Genomic DNA, 8,298 nt, shown 5'->3' with positions numbered 1-8,298 from the left:
TTGACAGTAAAATTTGTCATCTTCAACTTTTGGAATCCTGTAACCAATGTTACCCTATATAAAAGGCCTATAAGGGTAGATTCTGTTCCAATGTCTTATTATGTGCCATAAGTCTTCAAATTCAAATTCAGCAATCTTCTGAAGGACATAATGAATATCATCTTGACAAAGAAAATGATCAGCATAGAAGAAGTAGCAATAATGTATCAAGACTTGAGCCAGCATCACGGTATAACCAGAGTGCAGGTAGTGACTTGTTCCTGGCTTTATGATGTAATCTTCTAGAGAACATGAATTGATGGTTTGGGAAAATAATCTGTCTGGTGATGCTTATCGCCCTCAGCATGAGATAATCTTTCTTGATGAGTTGATAATAATGTCATAGGGGAGTGTCACAAGTTCAATTATCCAGACTTTCTGGCTTCTTGGACCACTTGCCTTCAAAAATGTGAAGTGCTTCATTATTCTGGCCTCGTTCATTCTTTTTCTACTACAGAGGTAGAATAAACAACAATTGCTTCAAGGACCTTTCTCATTTGAGACTATCCTGTTTGAAAATGTTTTTTCCTCCTTTGTTTATTGAATAATGAAAGACTTTTACAAAGTATTGCCCTTCTTAGGTTCACAATATAATCGAAACATAAACAATGAGTTTAGTGACTATCAAATAAATCAACTACACTTTTAAATCATTCAAAAATCATAATCCTATGGCAAGTGTCAAAATTATTGACTGATTTGAGGTGTAGGTTGATTTTGGTAAAGTAGGTTCTTTCAAGTTGGTTCAGTATGTCGCTTCGGCTTACACTAACTTGAAGAAATGGTTGTTATGTTCATCTTGTAGAGATGCTTCTCGTTTCCAGAATCTCAGGAACGTTTTTGAGATGTGCGGTGCTTCATTAAGAGCTTAAGATCGTCTCTTATGTCGTTGTTGCACCATTCAATATTCGAGCCGCCTTTTCAGATTTTCAACTTGAATCCTCCTTTGGTTTCAAGATGTTATTTAAAAATTTACATCTTGAACCCTCCCTTTATCATTTTCCATATCATGCATTAAAGATTTTGAAAACCAATTTTTGCAAATAAAAATCAATCTTGGAAGGCGGAATGAATTCTAAAGATATCATCTTTTACTTAGAAATCCATGTATGATTAGAATGGACTTTTCAGGTACGTAACGTAGGCCACGGCTTATGGTTACGAAAGAAAGGGATAAAAAGGCCCAAATAAGTGTTTAAGGGTAATCAAACCAAGGATCAATTCATTCTGATTCCATCAATCTTGCCTTGCTTGACTTGGATCTGCTTTGTTGGGGATTTTTCCATCATTTGGATCCCTCTAGACTGCATATTTTGGATTCATTTCCAATTTCTCATATCTTCAGCATTTCTTGCTTTTCTTGTTCGTACTTGATCAACCTTATAACTTGAGGCTCAATAAGTCGCCCATCTTGATTCAATTTTCCTTTTTCCTTTTTGTTTATTATTTTTTTTAATTTCTATTTTTTTCTTTGCTGGATGAGTATAATACTTCAACTGCTTTGAGCACCTCCTTTTCCTTTTGCATTTTGGAGATTTTCCATTATTCTTGATTGGATTGATCTTCAAGCACTCTGTATTTGACATACTTTGTAATTCAAAACTTTCTTGACTTCATGGAAACTTGTCTTCGTAATAAAACTGTATTGACAATCTTCATTCTTGTGAGCAAATATCCTTCACCTTGCCTCCTAATGTGGAGGGTGATCCTTGGTTAGGGTTGAATCAGAAGAAAAATTATTCACGCTCAAGTGGGGACAACAAATGATATATTTATATATATATAAAAGGATAAATGAAACAATGCCGTTCATCATCTCATACACAGAAACCTTTGTAAAAAGAGGTATCCACAGGGGGATGAATATTCAAGATTAACTTTATTTACATGAAAAAATGTAATTAATGCATGATATATTTATTTCAATCAATCACTTTCCCCTTCTTCTTTGAGTATGCCCTAATCACTCGAAATTATCATCAATGAGTTTGTTCTTGATGCCTCATCTCGTCTCTTCTTGCAGTAAAATTCACGGATAATTGAAAGTTTGGTTCTTTTGAGGTCTTTTGATTTATGATGGTTTTGTGAAAAGACAAATGTGTGACTTTTGAAGTCATGTATATGGTGGAATGTAGTATCATCAATCAACTATACCCGAAAAGGTAAACATCTAGAGTTGGTGTCTCAAAAACAGGTGGAGACATTACTTCAGAATCTTTGTAGTGTCAGGATTTGGTTTGAGTAATTGGCATTGGATGGGATATTAAAGATATAATTTTACCACTTGCCAATAGATCTATAACTATTGAAAAATTAAAAGAACATTTAATCTACTTGATACTCAATAATTTCAAGATTAAAATTTGATTCCTTGCTCATAATCATAAAAGCAATACATATTTATTATTTTATTTATTTATTTATTTATTTATTTATTTATTTTTTTGCACAAAAGGCGGAGAAAGAAAAAAACAAGTTCAAACAAGATGCTGAAAGTAGAAAAGTACTACAGTGGTAGATAACACTTCCACTTATTTATTTTATTATGCCTCATTACTCCTATAATGGTATGTAATAGGATCAGGGTTCTTTTCTTCATTTGCCCCCCATTTCTTGATCATTTCTTGTGTCAAAACCCCTTTGTCAACAAGCATCTCAATTTCTTTTAACAGTGGCCTACAATCGCCTGTAGAATGCCCCTTTACCCCCAAGTGGAAATTACAAACACTATCTTGATCATAGCTATGAGCAGAAGGGTTTGATATCACTTTAGTTGGTCTTGGTGTGATGTATTGACTTTTAACCAAATAAGGATACAAATCTGAAATGGAAGTTTGGAACAATTCCAAAGTTTTTCTTGATCGCATGACTTTCTTTGGTCGATCCGAACAGTTATTTGCTCTTTTTCTTTTGCAATTGCGAGGACTCTGGATGCAACATTCATTCACATGATCAGCTTTTGCTTTTTGATCCGTCGGGCTCCTGGATGTGACTTTTGAATTTCTTCATTGATTACATTCTCAATTAAATCTCCACTTGTCACAAGATTCTTGAATTCATTGTCGGATTTGCATGCATCAACTCGCGGAAAGGAGCGGGAAGAGAATCACGAAACATACGTGATATCTCTTCTTCTAACATGGGAGGTTGAACTTGTGCTGCCACTCTCTCCATCTTAGGGCATATTCTTGAAATCTTTCATTGGTTTTCTTCTTACTCTTCGAAGATCCATACGTGTTGGAGCTAAGCCTTTAACATATCGATATTGTCTCAAAAATGCATCAGCTAGATCTACCCATCTCTTGATCTGTTCTTGGGTCAACTGATTGTACCATACTACTGTTGGGCCAACAAGACTATCATGGAAAGAGTGAATTAATAAATCATTAGAACTCAAATATCCTTCCATTTTTCTGCAAAACATTCTCAAATGGATTAAGGGACAACTGGTACCATCATATTTCTCAAAATCAGGCATTTGAATTCATGGGGAATAATCAAATCTGGAATCAAGCTGAGCTCTCTTGCTTCTAATTCTTTGTGGTAGGCACTAACATCTTTCATGTTTCTGATTGCTTTCTCTGTTCTCTTGACTTTCTCTCATATTGTGAATAATTAATGAGGCTATTCTTTGAGTTTGAGTGGGATGCCCCAGGGTATGTTATCTTTCTCGACTCTTCAATCTGATAGCACGATTTCTCTATAGCAGTTGTATCTTCTTTATCAGATGTCACATACTGAATAATTTGATTTGATCCATCTGGTACTGAATCTGATGTTTCTTTCCTTATATCCGGAGGTAACCCTTTCAATTGTTCTGGCCACTGGTCTTGTAGTCCCTTATAAGATTGCTCCATTGTTTTCATGATGACAGTAAGTAATATGAATGAATGACCTTGGTTTTACTGTTACAAAACCTTTCATTAATTATTAACATGTTTTTATAATTAAAGTACATGAAAGTACTTAAATAAAAATGTGAAAAAATGCATAAATGGAAAAATAAGAATGCAAAATGTGCAATTCAAAGATAAAAAGTAAAAATACAAAATGAAAATGCACAGATACAAAATGTAAATGCATGTATGAAAAGGTGTTACTTAAGAGTGATCATCTTAGAACAGATTTCATTGAACACAAAAGTTCGGTACATCAAACAAAACTTTTACATGTAGGGGACAACTTTCAGTCCTAACTTCAACAAAACTTTACATATAGGGAATAACTTTCCTATTTTCTTCCCTAAAACCAAGTTAGTTTATCAGCTTATGGGCCATATTACTTGTCTGGACTGCAGCTTCTTCCATGACATTCTGGTGTTATTTCATCTCCTATGTCAATTCTCGGAGTTGCTCATTTTCCCTTGTGAGAGAACATTTGTGTTCAAAAAGTTTTTGGAGAAGATCTTCATGTATGTTGCAACTCTTTTTCAATTTGGTAACCCCTGATATCCATTCTTCTGGGGTATTTCCTATACCAGCATTTTGAAAGGCTTGACTGACCTTCTGGAAATCTTCATGTATGGTTTCCATTTTGGTGTTCAATTTATCATTTTCAATCTTCAAATGATGTATTTGAGCTTCAAACCTCAGCCAATCTTCTTCTCTCTGGGCGCCCCTACTGATATTCTTACCTTTGAAGACTTTTGGTATTAATCTATCAGGACCCTTAATTACCAAACTAGGTCGATCATTTACCATAAATTGTAAGGTTCCATGATCCAAAAGACTTTGGACTCGGCGTTTGAAGGCAAGACAATTCTCGATGGTATGTCCTTGAGCTCCGACATGATATTCACAATGAACGTTGATGTCATACCAATTTGGATACGGAGGTTGGAACGGTTTTATATAATATGGATCCACTTCTCATGCTTCAAGTAACTTTTCATACAACTCTTTATATGATATAGGTATAGCATCAACATGAGAACCACCTTTTGTCTTGGATTGAACCTGAGTTTTAGTCATTGGGAGCAGACCAAACTTTGATGATTTCTGATCACATGATTTCTTCTCATCTCTGAGAGCTTTTACAGTGGTCACCATTTCTTTGATATTTCCAGACGATTTGTGAATACGAATGATGACTGTCTGTAATTTCTCAAGTTGGTTAGGATCAGAATTCCCTTGCATATCTGAAATTGCAGGATTATCTTTATTAAGCTTTCTCTCTTTCTGTGCAGGAATCTCTTCTCTTTTGGCCAAAACAGATATTCTTTCCATCATCTTGGACATCTGCTCTCTTATCTCACGTATCTCCTTTTGATCTTTAATGGGCATAAAATCTTTGGGTGCATAGCTCTCCTCTATCCTTGGAGTTCCCTGAGGATGTCTTTTCTTGGCCGCATCATATTTTGTTTGATCATAGAACTTTTTGTCCATTTATGATTTCTTTCTAATTTGATGAACAGTCTTTTCAGTTAACACCTTTGTTCATGATCATGCAATGCAAACAAAAGAAAACAATATAAACAAATTAGAACAAAAATAACATGCATATGAAATAAAAAAAAATAAAATGGTTAACCAACTAATTAAAAGAAAAAAATTTATTTATCATGGTATATATAAATCCTAACCTCATGCTTTCTAATTCCATGCTTTGTTTGGAAAAGTTAACCTAACTGCATGATTTCTAGTTCGCATGCATTTATTCAGGGAGAAAAATAATAATAAATTAAAAGCTAAAGCTTATTTCTCCTTTGTGTACACCTATGAACAAAGGTTCAGTACTGTCTTAGATTAGGTGAATTTTTAGGGTTTATTATATGCAGAGTTTCAGTTCTAGGAGTAAAGGTACTCGAATTGTCCTTGTTGATAACCCCTTGGGCTGTCAAAACCCTCAATCCTAGTCCATTACAGACTTTAAGCGGATCGAGTTCAATTCGAGGGGACACATTTCTCTATGACTGACACGGAGAATAAATTCTCACGAAGACATAGAGCATATGAACCCCGAAAGTTACTTGCTAGGCCTGACACGGAGAATAAATTCTCACGAAGACGTCGCTTTCACTCCCACTTAAAAGGGACAAACTCAATTATAGAGCTTTGTGTAATGCAAGTGTTGTGTGTGAGGAGAAATGTTCAAACCTCTAACAGAAAAATAAATAATAAAATAAAATACTTGCAAATAAAATGAAATATTAATAAGAATATATATAAAAACTATAAAAATAATAAATATATAAAAAATTTGAAAAGAAAGAATTATAAATTAAATATATGAATTTTTAATTTATAATTAATAGAGACAATTTAAAAGTTTGACCAGTCCCCAGCAGAGTCGCCAAGCTGTTGTAACCGGTTTTCGTCCGGGCACGAAATATTAAATTTTGTGGGGAAGTTGATGTGAATAAATGGTTTTGAAAATAATTTGGGAGTCGCCATCGGCCTTTTGGGTCAGGTAGGTCGAATACCTAAAAATTATCTTTTAAAAAGAAGTTTTTAAGAAAACATTATTTAAAAGATGAACTGATCTGCGTTTTATAACCAAAAATTTGTTATTTTTAATAATAAAAAGGGATTCGTGGTCGGTTACGTTTAGGGAAGGATTAGCACCCCTACAACGCCCCAAAATTGGTACTTTTTAATTATAAATTGTCTCTATTATTAAAATTTAAAAATTCAAAAATATGTTTAATTTATAATCATATTATTTCAAAATTATATAAAAAAAATATTTATTTATTTAAAAATATCAGAAAAGAACTTCTAGGTGCCTTAAGACAGCTCTTTTCTTTGATATTGATAAATATTAATTTAAATAATATTGTTTAATTTTAAAATACCAGAACAGGACATCCAGTTGTATTAAGACTGTCCTTTTCTTTGATATTGAAAGCTAAATATTAAATAATTCATTTAAAATAAATATTTAAAATTTAATTACTATATTATATATATTTATGAATATATAAAAATATTTAAAAATATAAACAAATAAAATAAAAAATACCACTAAAAAATATTTTAAAAACAATAAAATAAATGAAAACATATAAAATAAATGACTAAATTATAGTGAAAATGAAATTAAAAATCTAATTCATAATTAATAGAAATATTAGGGATTAAAACAGCCATTTCTTTATTTTATTTATTTAATGACTAAAATAAAATTATCTAAAATGAGGAATTAGATTAAAATAAATTAAAAATATAAACTCAGGATTAAAATATTATTTATTAAAATTAAGGGACTAAATATGTTATTTATCCTAAATATTTATAAATACGGTTAAGGGCTAAAATATAATAAAATAAAATTTAAACACTAAATTAAAATGATTAAAAGTCAATTCAATGACTAAATTGCAAAGTTACAAAACTATAAGGTTGCGGAAAGGGTTTACCCTTTCTTAAATTACACAGATACTCCTCCCCCTTAAACGACGTCGCATGGATGAGGGTTTATAAACCCTAAATGCCTGGCCCGAAGGGCCAAGCTTCTCATTTGCTCATTTCTTTCTCTCTCAAAACGAGAGAACCAGAGTTCTCTCTGGTTTCTCTCTAGTTTCCCTCGCCGGAGGGAAACCGGCAGTCATAGGCCACGTACTCCGCCGCCGGCCACCGCCGCCGGCCACCGTAACGGTGGTCGGAATTCACCAAAAACACCCCAAAGCGTAGATCTAAACGTCCTAAGACCGATTTCGGTCTTTGTTTTCCTAAAAGACTCCTAATCGGAGTAAATCTACAAAAATACCTTCGGTATTTTCTGTTCTCCGGCGATGTTTGGGGTTCTCCGATGACAGAGTAAGTTCCTTGTTCTCTTCTTCTTCTTTTCTGGTTTGTGTTGATTGGGATCGTTGGTAGCTCTTGCTTTGTTTTTTTTTTCTGTTTTTTTTTTTGTCGTTCTCTGCCGTCTCCCTTCTTTCTTGCAGGTGTGGTGGCTTTTATAGCCACCACCGAGGCTCTCGTCGGACCGGTTCCAGTGGAGATGGTGAGTCACCATAGCTATGTGGTGACTCACCCCATAGCCGTGACATGTGGGGAGCAGCTGGCCTTCTGGAGACTTCTGGCGAGGTCATCGTGGCACTGAAGCGTCGGCAAGGCGGCGGAACTCACTGGAACTTTGGAGCGGCGGCTGGGACGTGGCTATGTAGAAACTAGGGTTTAGAAACCCTAGCTGCATTGTTGGACCTCCTGTGGACCGTTGGATCTCTCAGATCCAACGGCTGTGATGATGAGGCGGCTAGAGATGAATGAAAACCCTAATTGGGTTTAGGGTTTGGGCTTGTAAAATGGGCCTGATTAT

This window comes from Hibiscus syriacus, unplaced genomic scaffold (genome assembly GCF_006381635.1).
Source record: "Hibiscus syriacus cultivar Baekdansim isolate YM2019G1 unplaced genomic scaffold, ASM638163v2 tig00005465_pilon, whole genome shotgun sequence".
NCBI lineage: Eukaryota > Viridiplantae > Streptophyta > Magnoliopsida > Malvales > Malvaceae > Hibiscus > Hibiscus syriacus.
Note: the sequence above shows the minus strand (reverse complement) of the source record.